The sequence below is a fragment of the Vicugna pacos genome, chromosome 10, assembly GCF_048564905.1.
Source record: "Vicugna pacos chromosome 10, VicPac4, whole genome shotgun sequence".
NCBI lineage: Eukaryota > Metazoa > Chordata > Mammalia > Artiodactyla > Camelidae > Vicugna > Vicugna pacos.
The window spans coordinates 26,970,527-26,996,034 of NC_132996.1; the positions used below are offsets into that span (position 1 = coordinate 26,970,527).

Genomic DNA, 25,508 nt, shown 5'->3' on the forward strand with positions numbered 1-25,508 from the left:
CTGTGCTCCTTCTGCTCCATAGGACTGCAACTATAAGCTTCATAAAGGGCAGGTTGGCTAGGTCAGAGGGTTTTTCCCTTGTCTAAACAAAGTAAAAGCAATCTGGTAAGATACAGACTCATGACTGTGTCGGTCATGCACTCTGAGGAGGGAGGAAGCTGAAGGGAAGAGGGAAAAAGAAGAAAAAGTGGACAATTAGTTCTACAAATCAAAGTACAAGTATTCCCAAGACAACTAGAATACTTTAAGAGGTCAGGAATCAAGGACCCAAAGGGAGATGAAATCAGCTTATATGGATGTAAAGACACTTTAGCAATATCCATGGATGTATTGGAATCTATATTATTAATGCCAAGCTCTGTTGGTGATGTTAATAAAGGAATATGAACTTACTGAACTTCCCAGAAGGACACTTTCACACAGATGTGACAAATCCTCGCATATCCATTATTCTGTAGCTTCTCTGACTAATTTTATCTCTAGCTCTAAAACTGAAAATTCCCTTGGGGAAACCAAGACACAACTCAACACAGGCCTCTTTTCAGGTACCAAAGCTCCTGCCTTTTATATATTATGAGCTTCCCAAGGTAAAGGATTTGTCTCTGTGTCTCCAAAATCTAGTCCAGTGCCTAGGCCATGGTAATATGCATCTGATGAATTGATTAAAATCTTCCTCTTCTTCTTTCTCTTTTTTTCTCCTACCTCTAACCCGTCTCTACAAAGGCATTTCTTGTCTGCATTTTCACAAGTGGCACAGTATAAAGATGGGAAAATATGCATAGAATCTAATCCTGCCTCTGCCATTTACTCAGTGTGGTTTTGAAAAGTGCGGAGTGGTGAATGTTCGAGGAACTTCAAGTTTAGCTAAACTGTAGATATAGAAAAAAAAAAGTGGTGAGAAAAGAGACTAGAGAGGCAGAAAAATAGTCAAATTGTTAAATTCCAGACCAAAGGACTGAGGAAGCTTTGACCAGTCAGGAGCCAGTGAAGAGTGAAGAATGGAGGAGAGTATGGAGCCAGGGAATCCAGCCAGAAGACTAAGGGAATAATTTTTAAACTGGATTCCCAGTTTATTAAAAGGATATGATAAAGGATTCAGATGACCATTTAGATGGAAGAGACATATAGAACAACGTATGGTGAAAGGCCACGCTTTCTCTGGACACACTACTCTCCCCAGATCTCCATATGTTCATCAACACGGAAGTTCTCTAAGGGAATAATTAAGGTACTGACAGAGGTGGAGAAAAATCAGTATGAAAGATGTTAAAGAAGTGTAATGGGCAAGATTGCTGACTGATTAGATACGCGCAGTAAGGGATATTTTGAGTTAAATCTGGGATGGGTATTGACTATCAGTCTACAAATAGGTGGCAGATAAGCCAGTTTCCCATTCTCCCAGGCATATGACCTGCTGCTGTCCCTCTCTTTATCTTCCAGAAGCTCCTTGGCCGTCAGCCTAGGGTAGGAACTAGGTTAAAGCTCACCTAATCTCTCCTGACCTCCTCATTGGGAGAAATAGAGGAAAAGGGGTGGAACATTTGAATGCCACCTGTAAAGGCTGCCTGAAGTAAATCCTTTAAACCTAAAATCTGGATAGTTGTGCCATTATGATGAGTGGATATAGTGGGGAGGCAGCTAAGACAGTAAGGCTAAGGTAGAGGTAACCAAATAGTAATTTGTGATCACTTCACTTTTAAAATGATTTGACAAATCCCTCTCTCCCTCTTCTCCAAGAGTTTTTTTTTTTTTTTTTGGCTGGGGAGAGGTAATTAGGTTTGTTTGTTTGTTTATAATGGAGGTACTGGGGATTGAATCCAGGACCTTGTGCATGCTAAGCATGTAATCTCCCACTGAGCTATACCATCCCCCACTACTCCAAGCCATTCTTAATGCTGACTGCAGAGTGATATTTATAAACATAAATATGACCATATCACTTTCCCTGCCCAAAGATGTTTAATGCTCCCCTACACCCTGCCTATAGCACCGCTGTCCAATAGAACTTTCTACAGATATGTAAATGTTCTGTATCTGCTCTGTCCAATATGGTAGCTACCAACCACATGTGGTAATTGAGCAGTTGAAATGTGACTCATGCAAACTAGGAACTGGATTTTAATTTCATTTAATTTTAATTAACTTTAAAATTTAAGTTAATTTTAATGTAAGTAGCCACATAAGACTATTGGCTCCCTATAGTAGCCTATAGGATCAAATCCAAACTCCTGAATGCAACATACCAAGTCCTCTACTCCCTAGATCTTTCCTATCTATCTAGCCTCATTTCCCACCCTGTTCAACACAAATATTACTCCCCAGTCAAGATAAATTCCTATAATTCTCCAATCACGATATATTCTCTTACACTTCCTGTCTTTGTATCTGCAATTTCCTCTTCTGAAATGATCTTTCTTTATTCATTGACCTGGAAAGCTCCTACTTCTCTTTCAAGACACAAGTCAAATGTTACCTTTCCTATTTAGCTTCTTGCATGCATTTCACAGGAATGGTGGAGTCCCTCCACTATATTTGCCCAGCCTAGATTTCATGCTCTCAACACTATATTGTAACTGTTTGTTCACTTGTATATCTTTCCCACTAGATCGTGAGCATTTTTAAAGGAGTAGCCTTTTTTTTTCCACCTCAAAGATTAACAGATACTATCATGTTTATTGTTTTGTACTTTTCAAACCATCTAAGTGAACATTACGCAATTTTATCAAAGGTAGGATGACAGGTATGCTTTCTCACTTTATAGATGACAGAACTGAAGATAGATGGCTTGCCTAAGGGATAGGGAAGAAAATAAGGGGCTTGCCTAAGCTTAAACAACTTGTACATGACAAAAAGAGGGTAACGATAATGGATTTTTAGCTCTGGAAGTCTCTTCTTATGGTCAACAACAGCAAAAGCAAACTAGAAGCTCTGAGATCCTCCCATTGCCAACCCTAAAACTTAAACCTACACTTGGTGATTTGGCTTTTACACAATACACATGAATTTGGGCCAAAAGCAACTTAACTGAGGAAATAACCATGAAGTTAGTCTTTTCTCATATAAGAATGAAGGCTAGATGCACTGAAGCACCAACTTCTTCAGTTTTGTAAATTTCTCCTCCCTCTCAAGACAGATGTCTCCCAATCTTTGTTCACTTAATCTTTACTTGGTCCTGTGTAGCATATTCTTAAAGGAATATTCTTCATTTTTCTTTGTATCCCCAACATTTGGCACAGATTAAGGCATGATGAAGCTCTAATAAATGTTGAATAATGAATGAATAAATATTTAAAGGTTCCCAGATGTAATTATGGATTTTAGATTTTTTTCCAGATCTTGCACCACACACACACACACACACACACACACACACACACACACACACACACACACACACGAGCATGGAGAAACTTTGCCTTTCTGGCTTTAGTTTTACAAGCCAGCTGTCTTTAAAAACTTTTTAAAATTCCTATTCCAGCCCTCAGCACAACCACATCAGAGAAAGCTTTAGGGAACAAGAAAGAAGAAAGGGAGGCTCTCTAAAGAATATGTTTGATCTCAGGTTAAACTTCTTTTAAAGGAATAATTCTGTGCTATCTATTATAAAAAGTTTCCCAGGGGTGTCAAATAGCTCTAGTTTATAGCTTGAGTGAAAATATATGCATTAAGCTACCTCCAGTTGAAAACTATTTTAGCTTCAGTAGGACTCTTAGGCTTCTATTTTTTGGTATGGTTTTGGTACAAAGAAAATCATACTTGAAAGGGAAAAAAAAAAAAAGTCAGAGGTAGGAAAAAGTTGGCTACCTTTTAAAAAGCCAGAAAGAAATGGTTCTGATTCCCTAGCCTATAGTTCAGCAGGAGTTTTCTGCTTGTGCAAGGCTGGGCTGAGTGAGTGAGGATTACCTAACCCAGGAGAGAGGGAGAAAGGATGATGAAAGAGGCTGCAAGAGGGAAGCTCAAGTGGTTAGCAGGACCTTAGAAAAGCCCATAAGGAGGGAGAGAGCGATGCAAAGAACCACTCACTGAGCATGTAGGTGTGCAACTCAGTTGAGAATCTTTCTAGAAGCCCAGAACCTGGGTTCAGGTTGGTCCAGCTCAGCCTCCAGCACAGGGATACTGGGAGAGTACCAGCAGCACAAAGTTCCTCCAGCAAAAAGATACTAGGGTACTTGGATACCTGAGAGGCTATCCTCTCTGGCCTCTTCCTGTCCCTTTCCGGTTGGCCTGCACTAAACCACCTATTATAGCTCATATCATTACTTGACATAAGAAAAATTCTTATAGACTAAAATGAACCCTTTGTGCTGCTGCCACCCAAGCTCCAATGATTACATGTGTACTGAAAAACAGAAACAGAAAAATTGTAATTTCACTCTAGCAAACTACTCATAGCCTCTAGTGTAGTTCTTCTCCCTGGCAGCTTGGGGTAGGAAACACAAGTGCAGATTTTACAAAATCATGCTGTGGATGCCAATTTTGAAACAAATTCCTCAGAAAACAGTTACATTTCCTTGGCCTACTGCAATATGAGCTTCTAACCTTCATCTCCAATTATCCTCTCTATGTCTTTGTTTGAATGCTTCCTCTTTACCTCCACATCAACTTCAAAGATCCACTTTCATCATCTCTCACCTGAACTATTATGTTGGTTTCTAACTGAACGACCAGTTTTCAGTCTCATCCCATTACAGTTTATTTCTAAAAAGCTGCCTTCCTGAAGTACATATCATGGAGATTATGTTTTAGAAAACATTAAAAAAAAAAAACCTTCAATAGCTACTGATAGCCCTTCAATTTAACAACACACTCCTTTCTTTGGCATTTGCAACTCTCATGATCTACCTACAATTTACCATTCCGACAACTCCTATTCGCATACCCATAGCTTCTACTACACTGATAACTCTGTTCAACTTATCTTTCTGTACCTAACCTTATGGACTTTATCATTTGTATTATAATTATTTATAGTCATGTTTGTCTGATCACCAGATCATGTTCTATTTTTTTTTTGGCATATGAAAATTTATTACTATCGTGCTTTCACCATCAAAACTTATGAAGTTGGTCTTTCCTTCTTGCCTTTGCATAAAGCCAAAAGAGAGACATTGGCTACTTTGACCACTTTAAAGCAGACTCCAGGAACATCATCAACAGCATGACTTTAATGACCAAATCCAGCAAACAGAACTTCATCATTTTCCTCAATAAAATTCAAACAACCATCATTGGGTACAAAGGCTGTGATTTTTTTGCCATTCTTGATTAGCTGAACCCTGACACACTTCCTGATGGCAGACTTTGGCTGTTTGGCTTCAACCCCTACTTTTTTGCGTGAAAAGCGTCTCCAAGAGGGTTGGCTTTCAGGGCTGTGCCCAAATGGCTTTCTTGTTCTGTTTATCATGCCACTTCTGGTCTCGTCAGTGGCTGTGGAGCTTCCTAGCAGTATGAAGACCGCGACACTTGCCCATCCTACCGGCGCCAAGGGCCTGAGTGAGAAAGAGAAGCAGCCCAGGAAGGAGCCAGAAGCCCAGATCATGCTCTTTGATTTTAGAATCCTTGTCTGATTCAGCACTGGGTTTCTCTCAGCACCTTTATTGCATGTACATATGAGAGGCACCAGAAAATACTATGGACGAACACTGGGCCTGCTGAAGAATACTAACCCCTATGGCCCCACGGTTTGCTAGTCAAAATATAAATGCTTCTCATGATGTTTACTACTATTTGAACTTCTGTGAATATTTTGTTAAAAAAAAAAAAGAAGACGGGACATACTACAAAACATTTGAAGAAGACAGAAAATTAAAAACAAACAAAATCAACACTACCCAAAGACAGCCAGGATGTTAACATTTCATTATATTTCTCTTTTATCTATGTGTTTTAAAAATAATTTTAATATAGTCTGCATCCAATTTTACTGGCAGTTTTGTTTCTGGTGTATTATGACATAAACTCTACTCTAGTTTATTTTTTAAAAATCCATTGCAAATATCATTTTGTGGCTGCATAGTATTCTATTATAAAGATGTATCATTGGATCCTAAATTGCCTACTTTTTACTTTATACTAAATTTTCATATTAAAATTACTTTCTTATGATAGTTATCATGAGAAGCAGAATTAGTTCGAGATAGATTCATTTTGAGGTTTTTTATATATTTTGTGAAATTGCTATCACTCTGTTTCTCTGTATTTCCTCTTTTACCACACCTTCATAAGCACTGAGTATTAATATATTTGAAAACTTTCCAAATTTTGTAAGCAAAAAATTGCATATCAAAAATCTTTGCAAATTTGACAGTTTATAAATTGCATAGTTTTCATTTTCTGTTGTTAGTATGATCGAAGCTCTCCTCATGCTTTGTTGCAAAATTATATTTCCTTTATGAATTGCTGGTTCATGTGTGTTACCTATGTATCCTTTGGAGTCTTAGTACTTTTATTCCTATCAATCTTAGCCTTTTATACATACTCTTCTCATGTTTTAGGAACCAGCTTATGTTCAGGGAAAGACCATCATACTGGGATTCAAGAAATCTGGGTTCAAGTCCCAGCACTACCATTATGTGACCAGGAGCAAATCTCTTCTTCTTTCTAGACCTCAGTATTCAAATATGTACAATAAGGGTGATACACTAGGAGCTCTAAGATCAAGGGAAAGGCCAGGTGGATAGGGCTACCATCAAAAACTCCTGCCTTCTTCCTTAATTAGAACAGCTCCATTTTTATTCATTATATATAGAAAATTGCTAAGGCCCTTCTATCTCTAATGGTCTTGGATTCCATTATTCTGCCATACATAGAAAATAATCCAGTTAGGGAACAATTCTTTTGTTATTTTTTTCCATTTTACAGATGAGGAGACTAAGATTCAATCCAAGTGTACAGATTATTCTTCAAATCTGGCTAAGAGGAAGCTAGACCTTCTAACTCTATTGTGGTCCCTAGCCTCTTCTTGAATCCAGAACCATCCTCTTGTCCTGAATTCCAACTCTTCCTGAAACTAGGCTGCTCAGCATTTCAGGGTCCTCTAGCATGTTACCATGAAATGCTCAACAAATCTACCCTAAATCACTTGAGGTAATTTTGTTCCTTCCAAGCCAAGAAGACAAATTCTTCAGAGTGAAACAGAAGTCACCCTGAGTTGACAGTGTTGTCATGGCATAAAAAGTGGTTACTGCCTCATGAAGGACTCCCCAGCATGCTCAGCCATATAGGCTTAGGGGAGTTACTATACCACTTGACCTTTGCCACATCTCCTCCCCCAATTTTTTGGATTATGATTCTTCAAAATTTCAAAACTTTATTTTAGAAAATGTTATGCCATCCAGTAATAACAATACAGAGCCTTCTTTTTTCTAAAACAACTTCACAGACAGTTTCTCAATTGTTCTTTACCGCAATCTTATAAAGCAAATAAAGAAGGACTTGTATCCTTACCACAAGATGAGGAAATCAAGACTCAGAGAATTATGTGGAGAGGGTATAGCTCAGTGGTAGAGCACATTCCTAGCATGCAGGAGGTCCTGGGTTCAATCCCCAGTACCTCCATTAAAAAAATTAAATAAACCTAATTACTACTGCCCTCCTCCCCACCCCTCAAAAAGACTCAGAGAATTGAAGTGGCTTGCTCAATATCATATAGCTAGAAAGTGGACTCAGGTTTTTAGTCTCCTAGCCCAGTGCTCCTCTCATCCAACCTCTACCTCTCAGCATTATCTCATTTGATAATTGATAGCTGAAGACCCACATTCAAGTTAATTTATCATTATTACAGAGACGCTGAGCAGTCAGGCCCTCTACCTCCATGGAAAATCCCATGGAAGGAATCAAGAGATCAAAACTTATTTCTCTAAATAAGTGGATAAATCCATGGAAAACTCCCCCTTCCCCCTGCTTATCTGCCTAATTAGAAACTGTAGTGCAAGAAGAACAACATTTAGATACCCAGGAAAACTCCTAGAAAGGAAGAAGTTGGGGCTGGAAAATCTTGACCAGTTTATGAAAAAATGTTACAGCCATTTTAACACAGAAGAAAGACTGAGTACATCTAGAAAGTGGTGACATTTTAAATGTAAACCACCCAACTTTTGAGAAGGCTCTGATTGTTAGATACTCCTACATTTTGGTGAAAGTTTGGATTTGTTTCTTCAGAGGTCCTTACCACCCCAAGATAATATGATTCTGAGTTTCTCAAGATTGTAATACTCCAGAGTCCTAAGACTTCAAAGGCTCTAAAGTCTTCTAATTCTTGTGGAACCACTTTACGAGGGAAGATCATGTCGCGGACTAGCCAGTTCTTAGCTGTCTCTTCTTATCTACCTGCCCAACCTTCAATCTGCTAGTTCCAAGTGTTCAAATGCCCATTGGAGAAATATGAAAATTACAGTACATTCAGCTGTGGAATATTTTATACTATATATTCAATTAAAATGAAGGAAGAAAAATATACTTAGTTGGTAACAAACAATACATAACTGTACAGCATTGCCCTAATTGTGTTAAAATAGATACATGGGGGGGAAAAAGGAAGAATGACAAAAATTAATCATGATTATTTCTTGTTGGTCGTATAATGGCATTTTAATTTTCATTATGTTTTTCGCAGTTCCTCAGTTTTCCACACTATGAACATGTTTTTATTTTTTATTGTTCGTTTGTTTTGGGGAGAGAGGTTATTAGATTTATTTATTTATTTTTAATAGAGGTACTGGGGATTGAACCCAGGACCTCCTGCACGTTAAGCTCGCACTCTATACCACTGAGCTATACCTGCTCCTTTAAGCATGTTTTCATAATCAGGAAAAAAATCATTTAAGTTCAAACGTCTTAGGCCACACCTGGTGCCGCCAGTTTAACTTGGAGTAGGATATAAATATGAGTCATCTCAAAAGCGAGGGAGGGGCTAGCTGGGTATAGACAAGGGCTGGCTTTGAAGGGGAGGGACAAGCACTAGATAGGGTGGGGACTCATCAGCTCAGTTTAAGTTCAACCCGGAAGCGTTGACGTTGGCACCCTACTGGGCAAAATCCAGCCGCAAAAACTGGGAATAACGTGGCAACCTCAAATGCCCGGAAGGCGCGCCGGGCCCAAGCTACCCACACGTCCCCCTTGCCCACGCCTCCGGCAAGTTCCCGCCCCCAGCCTCTCCCCATTGGCTCGCTGAAGCTCGTTTGGCTCCTAGGGTCCGCCCCTTTGGAGCCTGGGAGACGTGGTGCTTCCCTCCCCCACTTAGAATAGGGGCAGCCATGCTTAGTGTGGCCGGGCAGAGGAGGGTGGAGTCGTTTGCTCTTAAGCCTCCTCTTATACCCTCGCAGTGTCTATCCTTAGTCGGGCGTTATCCCGACCCAATGGAAAGAGCGATTTGCCGCTTGATAGGGGGCGTTGGTGTGAAGCGCAGAGATCTGCGCTGCCTCCAGTTCTCTAAAGGGTTTTAGTTTTCCAGAAGTGATGCCATCACAAAACCTTTCCAAGGTCCTAATGCCGTGTGGTTAGGATCTCAGAACCGCTTAAAATCAGATCCTTAGACATAGGGTGACCATATAATTTATTGTTCACACTGAGACAACTTTGAAAGCCTAAGGGGATACTATTAATAATTACAATTGACACAGCAGTCACAAATGTGAACTGTTTACCAAGTCCTAAGCCCAGGTTTTTGGGGGGATTTTTTGTTGTTTTTTCATTTGTGTGTGTGTGTGTGTGTGTGTGTGTGTGTGTGAAAATGTATGTAGCATTTTCTTTTTAACCATATTTTGTATTTTGAGAGGGAGGTATTAAGGTTTATTTACTTACTTACATTTAGTGGAGACACTGGGGATTGAACTCAGCACTCCAGATAAACTAAGCATGTGCTCTACCACTTGAGCTATACCCTCCCCCTCCTAACCATTTTTATTATTTTTATTTTAGTATGGTTGATTTACAATGTTATATTGGTTTCAAGTTTACAACATAGATTATACTCCATTTAAAGTTATTGTAACATATTGGCTATATTCTCTGTACTGTACATTACATCCTTGTATCTTATTTATTTTGTATCTAGTAGTTCATACATCTTAATACGCTTAACCTATCTTGCCCCTCCCTCACCCCTCTCTCCAATGGTAACCACTAGTTTGTTTTCTGTATCTGTAAGTCTGTTTCTGTTTTGTTATAGTCATTAGTTTGTTTTATTTTTCAGATTCCACATGTAAGTGAAAACATACAGTCTGTCTTTCTCTGACTTATTTCACTAAGCATAATACCCTCCAGGTCCATCCATCTTGCTGCAAATCCATTTTAACCATTTTAAAATGGTATTAATTACATTCACAATATTGTGCAACCATCATTATCTATAATTTCCAAAATTTTTTGTCATTCCAAACAGAAACTCTACAGATTAGGCAATAACTCCCCATTACCTCTTTGGCCATCCCCTGGTAATCTCTAATCTTATTTTCTGTCTCTTTGAGTTTGCCTATTCTAGATATTTCATATAAGTGGAATTATGCAATATATGTCATTTGTTGTGTCTGACTTAGTTCCTTAGCATAATGTTTTTAAGGTTCATCCATATTATAGCATGTATCAGTACTTCATTTCATTTTATGGCTGACTAATATTCCATTGTATGTATATACTACAATTTGTTTATCCATCCCTTAGCTAATGGACACTTGGATGTTTCTAACTTTTGGCTATTGTGAATAACACTACTGTGAACACTCCCGTAAGAGTATATTGTTTGATTCCCTGCTTTCAGTTCTTTTGAGTATATACTTAGGAGTGGAATTGCTGGGTCATACGGTAATTCTATGTTTTACCTTTTTGAGGAATTGTCATATTGTTTTCCACAGCAGCCATACCATTTTACATTCCCACAGACAATGAATAAGGGCTCCAATTTCTCCACATCTTCACCAACACTTGTTATTTTCCAATTTTTATTTTTATTTTGTATGGCCAACCTAGTAGGTATAAAATGGTATCTCATGGTAACTTTGGTTTGCATTTCCCTAATGACAAATGATGTTGAGCATCTTTCCTTGTACTTATTGGTCATTTGTATATATTCTCTGGAGAAATTTCTATTCAAGTCCTTTGCCCATTTTTGAACTGTTGAATTATAGGAGTTATTTATATATTCTAGATACTAAACCCTTATCAGATATATGATTAGCAAATATTTTCTCCCATTCTGTGGATTGTATTTGTGATACACGAAAAAATTTTCATTTTAGCCAAGTCAAATTTATTTACTTTTTCTCTTGTTGCCTGTGCTTTTGGTGTCATATGTAAGAAACTACTGAGGTGGGCAGGGACCTGCAGCCAGAGTTGGTGTAGATCTTCTGAGCCTTTGCAGGAGGGCAAGTAGTAATGGGACACCAGGTCTTGGATGGCAAATAAAGTCTTAGGCTTTAAAAAAAAAAAAAAAAAGGAAGAAAGGAAGCAAGGAAAGAAGGAAGGAAGAAAGAAAAGAATGAAAAAAGACCATTGCCAAATCCAAGGTCATATGCCCCATCTCACTTTAGAGATGGAGAAATTAATGTCTATTGAGAGTAGGGAGCCTGAGGGCTCAAGGTCACTAGAAATTAATGATAGCTGGGCTAAAATCCAGTGTTCTATTCAAAATCAGAATTTTTAAAAAATACACTTTTTTTATGGGGGGAGGGATTAATTTGGAATTTGGGATTAACAGATACACACTATTATACATAAAATAGATAAATAACAAGGACTCACTACATAGCACAGGGAACTATATTCAACATATTGTAATAACCTAAATGGAAAAGAATCTGAAAAAGAATATATATTTATATAACTGAATCACTTTGCTGTGTACCTGAAACATTGTAAATCAACTATATTTCAATTAAAAAATATTATCAGTATAAATGGCTAATATTATATAAAATTTAAGGCCTAAAGTGAGATTTTATTGCCTGGATTACCTGGTTTATGGTCTCTAGTAAAAATTAGCTAGATGATCAGCTAATTCATTATTCCAACTTAATGTGTATTTATTGAATACTGTAAGAGTAAAACATTGGGCTAGGTTTTGTGGTTCAAACTGAAGGTGTATCCTCAAAGAATTTATAATATTAGAAGATATAAAGGAGGACACTGAAATTATATGTAAGCAAGTGAAAATTATATGTATAGTAATATTGCTATGTAGAACTGACTGTCAATCTCTCTGTAGTTTGTTTCTTTGAATTTTGAGTTTTGGTCCCTTTCAGGTATTTTTATTTGTAAGAACAACAGAGTCCTACTTCTGAAGTAAAGCTTTGTCTTGGAATCTGCATGGCTTTTGCCTGTTCAGTGTTACCAAAGTATAAATAGCTGGTATTGAACAGGACTGTCCAGTACTTTTCCTCTCTATAGTCAAGCTAAAAATTAGAAAGCTAGACACCTAAATGCTCTTTTTTCATTATAATTTCAAACTTGCTTTATCTTAATTTGTGATTGATATTTAATCAATAGTGGTTTATTATACTTGAGCTTTTGGTTTTGCCTTCTGTTAAGAATTTAATGATCTCTAAACAAACACTTGAGAAGATGTACTTAAAGGAAGCCTGTGACCCTTTTATAACTGATGAATTGCTTTGCAGTGTGAATAATTTCCTTCTCTAATTTATGAGTTTATAGGTAAAACGGGTTAGTAGTTCAGATACTAATGTTATGTTCTCTATCAAATAATACAAAAGGGATGTAGTAAAAATGCTAATCATCACCAGTGGTTCTTCTCTTGGGTTCTGGCTGTAATAAAATGCAAATAGAAAACTCATCAAATTAGCAGATAAATCCAGTTCTTTTTGGAGGGAGAAAGTAAGATTCACCCATATCTTATTAAGTTTCAAAGTGGTAGATGAAATATGAAATATATACATGATCTCTGAAGTCTATAGATCATAATATACTCTTCTTATCAGATCTTGTAAGTTAAATAGTGTTTCAATGTACCTGCATCTCTATTACTTACTTCATTCTAACCTAAATTTTTTTTTACGTATCTGTCTTACCAAAAGATTGATATAAACTCAAGAATATGGACCAAATCTTTTTCTGCCTTATCTTTCCAATAGGAAAGCACAGTGCTTGGTATACAGTAGGTAAAAGTGTCTGTAGAATTCATAAATGACTGTCTCAGGGCAGAGCATACTTGAAACTGAATTTGTGTGTTAACGTAGTGAACATTGGTGGTGGACTGCCAAATATCATTTTCCATCTTTTCTTCCGTATTACAAAATTGTAATTTTATTATAATAATCCATCTCCCTCCACGCAGCCATACCCTTTTGTTTTTGTCATAGTAATTCCATTTCTCTTGGCCAGTGACAGATTTAGGATGGGTATATGAAGAAATTCTGGGCAGTGAGATGTAATGGGGAGTCTGCTTGGGAGATTCTAAGGAAAATTTTTCACTTAGAGATACATAGGAGCATCTTCTCTCTTTGGACTTTATAGTGTCTAGATGTGTCAACTTGAACTATGACAGCCATCTTGTGATTATTGAGGAAGCTAGTATCTAAGGGCAAAGTCAATATATTGAAGAAAGCAGAGCAGAAAGACAAAAGAAGCTGGTCTTTGCAGACATTGCTGGATGGAAATTAACCAACTCTGAAGCTGCTCTAGCTTGGAATTTCTTTATATGACTTGCGGTATTGTTTAAACTATTTGGAGTTGAGTTTTCTGTTTCTTCCTGGTGAAAGAGTCCTAACTGATAATGTTAGTAAATGGATAACAAAGCAAACAGTGTCTTTTTTTTCCCCCTCGCTAGACTACAGTGGAGTGTGGACAAAGGGCACATGTTGTCCATGTTGGACTATGGCTGCAATGTAGATGTTCTTGCAAGTCTCCTCTCAAAAGACTGAGCACTAACCTTGAGAGTCTCAGATCTGGGCAACAAAAATAATAATTACCATGTCAGATGAAGCCAGGAAGACAGATTTTAGGAACAGTGATATGGAAACTTCTTGCTTTTACTTATGAAAATAATGAGAATTTTCAGCCTGAATCTACTATCCAATGCTGGCATTTTTATCCCAAGGGGAGAGTCCTAATAGTAATGATATTCAAGAGACTTGAAGATATAAATTTACACTGGTTCTTTATAGTTATTAAAAGATTTTTATACAAGTTTCAGTACTTTTACCTTTTTCTCCTTCTCTCCCATCTAGTTAAATTCTGCCAGTTTGCCAAGATGCAGCTGAGATTTCACCCTTGTCATAAACATGATGGATCACGAGGTAACTCTGTCTCCTCTAATCCCTTACACTGGTAAATTGCCTTTGTACTTTATTTGGCAATTGGTCATGCAGTGCTTTGTGAGATCTCTATTGTTTTGAAATGTTGTTCAAATCTTTATTATTTAACTTTTCATATGTCTTTCCTCTTCAACTACATTGTAACCTCCCCAATGGCAGAATAAATGTCAAGCTATCCCCACAAGTACCTCATGGATTGGATAATAAATTGCTAATTTATTAAGTTACCAAATAAACAACTGTTTATCTGTTTATTATACATTTTTAATGTAAAATGTTTAGTGTATAAAAAGAAGAGATTTAGCAAAGGAGTAAGAAATGTCTTTAGAAATTTATTTTGTTTTTTTGTTACTGAGAGCTAAATTGACTTTGGGAATTACAAAAATAACCTTACTTTACCTCCTAAAGCATATAGTAAATCAATGGTAATAGGTATGGGGAACCAAATAAGACAGGATTTGTTTATGTGAAGTTGACCTTCATGTTTTTTTTCCTCTCCCCTTTCTTCAGAACAAAGTACATTGACTTGTTTTTTTTTCAATTTGTCTATTTATTTATTTTTAAATTGAAGTATAGTCAGTTACAATGTATCAATTTCTGGTATACAGCATAATGTCCCAGTCATGCATATATTTACATATATTCGTTTTCATATTCTTCTTCATTAAAGGTCACTACAAGATCTTAAATATAGTTTCCTGTGCTATACAGAAGAAATTTGGTTTTGATCTATTTTTATATATAGTGGTTAACATTTGCAAATCTCAAACTCCCAAATTTATTCCTTCCCACCCTCTTTTCCCCAGTAACTATAAAATTGTTTACTATGTCTGCAAAGCACATTGCCTTATATTTCATTTGTCCATAATACATGTTGAAATGCAGTAAACAATGTATGCAGACTTGAGAATAGGTTCATGGGCATTTGTTGTACTGTTACTTTTTAATAGATTCTTTTTTTAGAGCAGTTTTATATTTATAGCAGAATTGAGAGGAAGGTGCAGAGATTTCCTGTGTATCTCCTGCCCAACACATATGTAACCTCTCCCATAATCAACATTTCCCACCAGAGTGGTACATTTGTTAGTACTGATGAACTGACATTGATATATTATTGTCACCCAAAGACCATAGTTCATCATAGTTCATTCTTGGTAGTGTACTTTTATGAATTTGAGCAAATGTGTAATGACATTTATCCACCATTACAATACCATAAAGAGTAGTTTCACTGCCCTAAAAATCACCTATTCAACCTTCCCTCTCTTTGAATTACTGATCCTTTTACTGTCTCCATAGTTTTGACTTTTTGAGAAACATGAACATTAACATAAACATCCAGTTAATGAATATTAAAACTCCCTTTTCACTCTATCTTCATTCAGAATGAAAAAGAAGAAAACATACCTGCGACAATGCTTGCACATAAAAGTATTTGTAATTATTTATTTTTACTTTCTATTGTGATATAATTCACATATCATAACACCCTTCTAAACTGTACAGCTTAGTGGTTTCTACTATATTTACAGTTTTGTGCAACCATCACCACTATCTAATGCCAGATCATCTCACTGCTCCAAAATGAAAGGCTAATATGTGGCCTTCTGTGTCTGGCTTCTTAGCATAATGCTTTCAAGTTTCATCCAGGTTGTTTCATTATCAGCACTTCATTCTCTTTTATGGCTGAACAATATTTCAGTATGTGGATATATCAGATTTTGTTTACCCATTCATCAGTTAAAGGACATTTGGGTTGTTTTCACTTTTGGGCTATTAGAGCAGGGAATTTAAAGCATAGAAGGAAAAAACATCCCAAATGGTCAGTTATTGAAATCAAGATCCCTAAAACGAAGGAGCCTTAGTGGGGGCAGGTAGCCTGGCCTGGCTCTTTATTTACTTGAGATAGCCCATTTGAGATAGCCATCTTTGAAGTGAATGCCTCTTTGAAATAAATGTCTAGGCAATGAAAGCTTAAGTCAGACACCTGCATTACAAAAAAAAAAAAAAGTGAGGGCTAACAATACAGTATAGAAATGCATCTGATTTTTGCATATTTATTTTGCAGTAAAGAGAAAGAAAAATACCATATGATATCACTTATATGTGAAATATGAAAAAATGACACAAATGAACTTATTTACAAACTAGAAACAGACTCACAGACATAGAAAACAAACTTGTGGTTACCAGAGGGGAAAGAGGGGATGGAGGGATAAATTGGGAGTTTGGAACTTGCAGATACTAACTACTATATCTAAAATACATAAACAGCAAGATCCTACTATATAGCACAGGGAACTATATTCAATACCTTGTAATAGCCTACAATGAAAAACAATATGAAAAGGAATATATATATATATGTATATGTATAACTGAATCACTATACTATCTACCAGAAATTAACACAACACACTGTAAACCAACTATACTCCAATTGAAAAAAAAATAGGAGGTAGCATATGATTAGTGCTTAATGGAGGACTGGCACAAACTATAAGAATTAAAGGGTTGTGGAATAAGAAGGATCATTGTGGCCTGGCATGAAGTGTCTCAGTACTTTAAAAAATTCAACTACATTTTTTAATTTTAATTTTTTGATTTACTTTTATTGAGGTAACATTGGTTTCTAACATTTTATGAAAGTCATGTGTACATTATATTTCTATTTCTGTAATCCCCACAGTGTGCTCACCACCAAGTATTTAGTTCCCACCTGTCACCATAGTGTTGATCCCCTTTACCCATTTCGCCCTCCTCTCTGCCCCTTCCCCTTTGATAACTACTGTTCTCTGTATCTATGAGTTTTTTGTTTAATTTGGTTTGTTCATTTATTTCATTTTTTTGTTTGTTTTTTATATTCCACATATGAGTGAAATCATATAGTATTTGTCTTTCTGCATCTGACTTATTCTACTTAGCATAATAACCTCAAGGTCCATCCTTGTTGTCACAAATGGCAAGATTTCATCTTTTTTAATGGCTGAGCAGTATTCCATTGTGTGTGTGTATATATATATGTGTATATATATATATATGCACACACATATATACCACATCTTAAAAAGAATTTTTAGATACATACACACACACACACACACACACACACACACACACAGAATGGGGTGTGTGTGTGTGTGTGTGTGTGTGTATATATTACATCTTTTTAAAAAATTTTGTTATACCACATCTTCTTTATCCATTCATTCATTAATGGGCACATAGGTTGTTTCCATATCTTGGCTATTGTAAATAATGCAGTAATGAATGTAGGTGTGCATGTTTATTTTCAAATTAGTGTCTTCATATTCGTGGATAAATACCCAGAAGTGGGATAGCTGGATCATATGGTAGTTGTATTCCTAATTTTTTTGAGGAATCTCCACACTGTGTTCCACAGTGGCTGCACAAATTTGCATTCCCACCAACAGTGCACAAGGTTTCCCTTTACTCCATATCATCACCAACATTTGTTATTTTTTGCCTTTTTGATAACAGCCATTCTAACAGTTGTGAGGTGGTATCTCATTGTAGTTTTAATTTGCATTTCCTTAATAATTAGTGCTGTTGAACATCTCTTCCTGTGCCAGTTGTTCATCTGTATGTCTTCTTTATGAAAAATATCTATTCAGCTCCTCTGCCCATTTCTTAATCAGGTTGTTTGTTTTTTGTTATTGAGTTGTATGAGTTCTTTATATATTTTGGATATTAACCCCTTATCGAATATTTGCAAAGATCTCCTATTCAGTAGGTTGATATTTTGTTTTGTTGATGGTTTCCTTTGCTGTGCAGAAGCTTTTCACTTTGATGTAGTCCCATTTGTTTATTTTTGCTTTTGTTTCCCTTGCCTGAGGTAACACATCTAGAAAGATACTGCTCAAACCGATGTCAAAGAACATACTGCCAATGCCTTCTTCTAGACATTTCAAGGCTTCAAGTCTTACATTCAAGTCTTTAATCCATTTTGAGTTTTTTGTGTATGGTGTGAGATAGTGGTCTAATTTCATTTTTTTGCATGTGGTTGTCCAGTTTTCCCAACACCGTTTATAAAATACAATTACATTTGATAAAAGTGATATACATGCATAATTTTTAAAACTCTAATAGTTCTAAAAGTTTTTAATTTGTCTAGTTTTTACTACACTTGCTGGTAAGTTTTCCAACTCCATTTTCTATATGGTCAAATTTAACTTCATCCTTCTGCTCCATCTGGATTGGTTACTTTCTAGGCCTGCTGTACAACTGTTGCCCTGTGAATTTTTTGCCTTTCCTAGGAATACCTTTTACTTCTTTCCTGTATAAGATTTCTATTTCTAGATCTATAACTTCCTTTCCTTTGGTTTAACTTCTTGTTCGGCTCCTTCAATATCTTTTTGGAAAAGGGTGAATTTTTGAGACCTTGCATATCTGGAAATATTTTACTCTACTCCTCAGTTAATGACAGTTTGCCTGGAAATAGAATTCTAGGTGGAAAATCTTTTCACTTAGAAGTTTTTTTTCTTCCCAACTTCCAATGTTATTTTTCATAACATTGGCGCCATTTTGGTTTTTAATTCTTTCAATATGTCCCATGTTTAATTTCTGGGAACTTTAAAGTTTTTCTTTTGTCTTTGATACAGAATTTCATAATGATGTAACCTGGAATGAACTTCTTTTATTTTTCCTTGGCATCTGACATACCCTTTCAATCTGGAAACTCACGTCTCCCAGTGTGTGAAATTATTTTATATAATTTATTTTATAATTATCTCTGCACTGAAGTTTTCTTTGTTTTCTCTCTATAAAATTTCTATTATTTGTATGCTGAGTCTCCTGGATTAATCCTAGATGCTCATCAAATTATCTAGTGTCTATCTCTTAGTTTTTTTCTATGCTTGCTTTCTGGAACATTTCTATAATATTATCTTCCAATTATTTAATTTTTAAACTTTGGCTATGATAATTTTAATTTCCAAGGAAGCTGGTTTTTATTTCAGACTTGCTTTTTAAAAAATAGGATCTTGCTCTTCCCTCACAAATGCAATAGCTTTTATCTCAGATCTTCCTTTTTCTTTCATTTTTTTTTTTGCTTTTTGTTTGTTTGTTTGTTTTATTTTCTTTATTTCATATTGGAGGCTTTTATCAGATATATTGCAAACCTTTACAGTTTGTTCCGAATTAAGAGAAGCATCAAACTAATAGGAAGCTTAAGGTGGGGGTGGTGGTATTTACTAATTAGATGGGTTTATTATAGGATGATTTGGTGGTGAACTGGCTTTTTTAGTGAAGTCACCTCTAGATTCAGAATTTATAGTACCTTTCTCTGGGATGTTTCAGCTTATCTAGAGAAGGATCTTTCCAACTCTTTTTCAGGCATATAAGATGCTGCCAGTGGTATAGAAGGTGCCTGGAGAGAGACCATTGGTTATCAATCCCCATATCTTCTGATAGCACCTCACCCTAGTCCTCTATTGGGCCTGGTTTATGACCCTAGAATCTCTTGTGTTCAATTCCTCCACAGAGAGGGATGGGTTTACAGCTACTGTTTCTGTAGTCTTTGATACAATTCTGTTGTTTTGGGCCCCTTTCCTTTTTACTACCTTCTGTGGTACCTGGTGCTTCACATTTCTGAGCCTTTCTGGGGTTCTGCTTAGTGCCTAATTGACTTGCTTCTTGTTTCTTTCCCCTTCAGTAAGCACTTTCTGTCCTGTGTTTAGTCAGTTACAATTGTTCTATCTTTGTCTCACAACTTAAAATATTATGGCTCTAGGTTAGAGAACTCAAAACCTGAGTTTGTGTTTTTATTTTTATTCTTGTTTTGGAACAATTTCAGAAAAGGAAGGAGGCAGAAATGTCTTTAATCTACCATCCTAAAACTGGAAATTTGTTAAATTTTTCCAAATGATGTTGCAACTTATTATCTCACTGGATATTTTCAGCTACAAACTACTGTAATGATTTAATATCTCTTTATTTTTATATAAAATTCAAAAATCTGAAGAAATGTTCACAAAAAGATGGTTTCTCTTGGCACCTTAGGCAAGTTACAATTTGCCTATACAGTCTGTTGGCATTTTAGTGCAAACAGTATTGGTCTCCTTTTTGTGTCCTGAGATGCTCTGTTCTTTACATAAACAGCAGTAAAAGCAGTTGTTCTCTTCTACTCTGAGAGGGATTATCTCTTAATAGCAGGTGGAGTGATTCATTCTCCTGTACATCTTAGAGGAGACTTTATTATTTGTAGGGAGTAGGGTGTGGGAAGAGGCGCACACCAGCAATGTGTCAGGTATTACACATTCTAGGCTAGCATAAAAAAAGTAACCTCTTCTACTGCAATTTCAAAGCCTAGAAGTAACATCTTACATCTAAGGCTCTGAGAAATCACATTGTTCATAACAAGGACCATGATTCACATGAACAGGAAAAATGGAATTATCAAAAATAGATTCTGTAGATCAATCTGTAGCAAAAATATCTTCTGACTTGGTTTATGAATTGGCCATAATCACAAAAAAACCACTCCATTGAAGCTCTACTGCCTTCTCCTCCGTCTTGACTGAATAACCTTTATAATTCTCCCATGGCACAGCTTTGTAGGTCAAGGTATTTGGAAAACAAGTTTTGACATGAGGCCTCCTCCTTCTTTTTTTTCTTGTAGTCCTTTTAAAATGAGACTTGTTTAAACATACCTTGTGTTAATTGTGTTTATTTAATTGGTCACCTTGTATTACTGGGCATTTGTCATTTTTATGCTTTGTATATTGACCCATTATTATTTTTAGTAGCAATGATTCTAATAATCTGCCGAATAGGTTAGAAGGGTTTCACATTTGAGGGAATTTGAATTCCTGCCAGAGCTATTATTTGTTTCAAATATAAGCAATATGATTTCAGTCCTTTTACCTGGGCAGTTTTTCTCCTTTTATTGATTTCCTGCCTCTCCAAGAGTAATAAATCCTTTTTAGGGAGTAGTAAACAGAAAAAGGCAGTTCCAGTTTGGTAACTATTACTGGATATATATATATATATATATATATATATATATATATATATATACATATATATATATATATATATATATATATAAAATATACACACACATAGTATTGAGTACCTAATGTTCAAGGAATTGTGTGAGGTGTTTTAAGGGATCTAAAGATGAGAATGTCAGATGCTTTCAGCTGTAAGTAACAAAGACAGACATATTATGCACACATTATTAAATATAAAGACATTTATTTTGCTAAAAGGAAATCCAGAGGAAGGCCAGTTCCAGGGTAGGTACAGTGGCTCAGTGATGCCTTTTAGCCTTCTGCTTAGCTATCATCAATGCATTGGCTTTTTTCTTCAGGATTATATATTAATGTTCATAAGATATCTTTGCTCTAGATATCATGTCTTTATATAACCACACCCAATGCCAGAAAAATGGCAGTTTTTCCTCATCTGTATCTTCCTACCAAGGAAGAAAATTTATCTCAGAAGTCTCTGGCACATTTCCTTTGTTTTCCAGTGGCTTAGGTCATGTTGGGCACCTATAACTTAGCAGAAAGGAAGCTAAAAAGTATCAAAAGTCATTTCCAGTATATATTGTGGAAGCGTATGTGTGTGTTGTCGGATAGGCAACAAATAGTGTCTGCCACAGGGAATAAGATGTAATCTCCTCCCTCAAGAACGTTTTTTGTCTTTAGGGGCAGAAAGCAAGTTGTAACTATATTACAATTTCTGTATGTTAGATTCCTGGTCATATTCATGGGCTTCACATTAACAATCTCTTTTAAACTGACCAAAGAGAACTGCTCTAGGTACTATCCCTTTGGGGCTGCCAAAGCTGTCCTCTCTCATTTTCCCCAGTTTTTAGTTATGAGACCTGATCTGGGCATCTTTTTCATAAGTGATGTTAAGGAAAGAAGTATCAATACATTACATGATTTTAACTCGATGTTCTCTTTCTCCAAAATGATCTTGCCCTTCCATCTCCACATGCCCAAATCCCATTCAACTTTTTCAACTTTTAAAGAAAATGATAAATAATCCCTCTCATTTGTTTCACTTATTCAGGAAATATGTGTTGCATGCTTGCCATGTAGCAAGCACTCTGCAAGTGTTGGGGATATAAGACATGAGCTTTGACCTCATGAAGCTCACAATCAGGTGGGGGAGACTGACAATTAACAATAGCAGTTAAGTGATGGGGAAGAATAGGCTACAATGGGAGAACAAGCAGGGGTACTTTCACTGTTGGTGGGGATGGGAGCAGAAAGAAAAGTCTTTTTAGAACTTCTTGAAGATACCTGAAAAATGAGTAGGAAATGGGAAGAGGAAGGGAGGTGCAAATGTTCAAAGTAAAGAAAACAGTATGTAGGAAATCATGGAAGTGAAAGTGTTGATGAAAGTGTCCTTGAAAAAGTTCTCTCTCCTTCTCAAATAATTTCTCCATTTGATTAACCTCATAGCAACATAACATGCAAATTTTAGACTATAAGATCTCTCAAGATAAAACATACGACTTACACAGAGCACTTTATAAATACGAATTTAGCTTCAGAGGAGAATGAGGCCCTGTATGTGTCAGTGCAAAATGTTCGGTTAAAACACTAAAAAACATCTGCAGTAAGATGTGGATTATATCACCCTGCTCTTCAGAATGATAGGAATAGCTTCCCTCACCTGTCTAGGTGATTACAGAGAGCAAAGCAGCAGGGAAGGATTGATTCATAAAGTTCTGGAGGAAGTACGAAGTAATTATAGTGCCAATTTTCAGATGTTACTTCAAAGGCTATTTCAGGGAACATAATGTAAACCTGGTAACCATCAAAAAGGAAAAACAGCCACTCACTTGTTTGCAGACATTTTCTTTTTAGTCTCCTCATATTAGCTGCTCTTTGTGTGTGCCAGGGTTCTGGGTTACTGGTGGGGAGAGCCTTGCCAGACCTGACAAATTACCTTTTTTTTTTTAAAACACCTTTATTGTGGTATGACTTCTATACAGTAAACTATACATATTTCAGATGTACAATTTGATGAATTTTGATAAACGTATACACCAATGGAACCATCACCACAATCAAGATAGCTAACATTTCCATCACTCCCCAAGAGATGCAAGTTTCAAATTCCCAGTTTATCTCTTCCTATCCCCATTACCCCTGGTAACCATAAGTTTGTTCTCTATCTGACAAGTTATTTTAAAAATCAAATACTAAAAAATATCAAATGACCATGTCACGACTCAGGTTTTTACTATTTCATTTTAGATGCATGTTCTAAAATCTTGCTGCTACTTAGCTGAGAGGAATAAGAAGTGAGTAAATTTTGATAGAGAATGTGACTTGGGGATAAAGCTGTTGTCTTTATAGAGCAGAATAGACAAAAATATAAGAACCTCTTTTCCTCCCCTTAATTCTTTCTAGCTCATTCAGAAATTTATCCCTGGGTTTGAGAAGACACTTGTCTGATCCCACCATTTCTATAGCTAAGTAAATAATAACCCCCAAATAATGAGAAAATGTATATAAATGTGTTTTGTGAATGGTAAGACACTATACACAAATGTAATGACTTGTTTTTTTAAATGCCCTTTTCAAGGGCTAGGATAACTTTTTTGAATGCTGTCCCACAGTATGGTGAGGTATGGCTATAGTATGGTAAGGTGTGGATGCCAAATTCTGTAATTCGATAATTCTTAACTTTTATTTACTTATCTTTTATTAAAGACTTTTCGAATGTTTTATTTATTTTTTTATTGAAGTATGGTTGGCTTACAATGTGTCAATTTCTGGTCTACAGCATAGTGATTCAGTTATATTTATATATACACTTCTTTTCATATTATTTTTCATTACAGGCTATTAGAAGATATTGGATATAGTTTCCTGTGCTATACAGTAGGACTTTGCTGTTTAAAAAGTTTTAGATTTACAAAAAAATTGAGCAGATAGTACAGAAAGTCCCCATATAACCTCTCCCCACCCCCAATTTCTTCTATTATTGTCTTACATTGGTATACTACATTTGTTACAATTAATGAACCAATATTGACACACTGTAATTAACTAAAGTCCATATTTATTCAGATTTCCTTAGTTTTTGCCTAATGTTCTTTTTTTGTTCCAGGATCCACTTCAGCTTAAAACTTAGTGTAGTTACCATGTTATTTACACCCACATTACACTTAGTTGTCATGTCCTCTTGGGCTCCTTGGTATGATATTAACTTTGATTTTTTGGATCATGAACTGGGTTGAAAATCTGATGAAAGCTATGGATTCTCTCCAGAGAAAAATACACATGCTGCAGATGTCTAATTTAAAGGCGGTCCACCCACAGGACATTCAGAAGCCTTGCTCTAGGAGGAATGGGTGATCTTTAAAATGTCCTCTTCCTCACACTGGGGCTCAAGGGCAGGCTCTATCTCTAATTTGTGAGTGACTTTTCTGCAAACCCGTTTTTCCACGTTAGCCATTTCACCTCATCTGTAAAATGAGAGGTTTGGTTTACATGATGCCTAAATCCTTTTCTATCATAGTAGAAGGTGGAGCTGTCAGCATCTGAGGAACAAAGTTTGGTAACAGAAGACCAAGTCAGGTCAGCCCAAGTAAGAGGGTGCACTCATCAACAATGAGGTTGAGGAGGTTCAATGGGGGAAAAAGACAAAACCTGAGTTCCATTTTACGGTCCTGTGGATTTTGTAAGTCATTTCCTTCCCATGCGTTTCAGTTTCCTCATCTGCAAAAATATGGAGGCTTTGCTTCACGTAGTTATGAAACTCCTGGGAGCAACAGCGGAGAATGTATCTAGTAGGATATCGTGTGAGGGATTATAACAAGATGGAGAACGTGGGTACATAGGTTAGGGGTGGATGTGAGGAACGTGAAGCAGGGCTGAGGGCTCAGGAAATAGGAACCTCCTGTACACATTAGGGCTTTCCAACTTCCCCACATTTGTTGGGGTCAATTCCACCTCCACTCAGTCCCCGCCTCCGTCCCACTACCCCGCCTCCCCTTAGGCTGCTATACGCCACACTCCGTATGGCCGCCACGTTGAGTCGCTTTCCACTGCCCGAAGGCCATGCGCGCGCTCTCGCGCCACCGCATCACTCCTTTCCCTGCCCGCCCTTGACCTCTTCCGATTGGCTCACAGCGTAAGTGACATAAGTGCTCCTTATTCCACCTCTCAGTTGCCCCAGGCTGCACCCCACCTCCTCCTTGTTTCTCCAGACGCGAGGGGAAACCTAACCTGTAGTGGTTTCCGCTGCGGGCGG

General features: G+C 36.6%; 1 pseudogene; it reads right to left on the reverse strand.

Moving 5' to 3' along the window:
• Positions 1-5,018: 5,018 nt before the first annotated feature.
• LOC107033450 (small ribosomal subunit protein uS12-like) lies at positions 5,019-5,471 on the reverse strand (annotated as a pseudogene).
• Between the last annotated feature and the right edge of the window lie 20,037 nt (positions 5,472-25,508).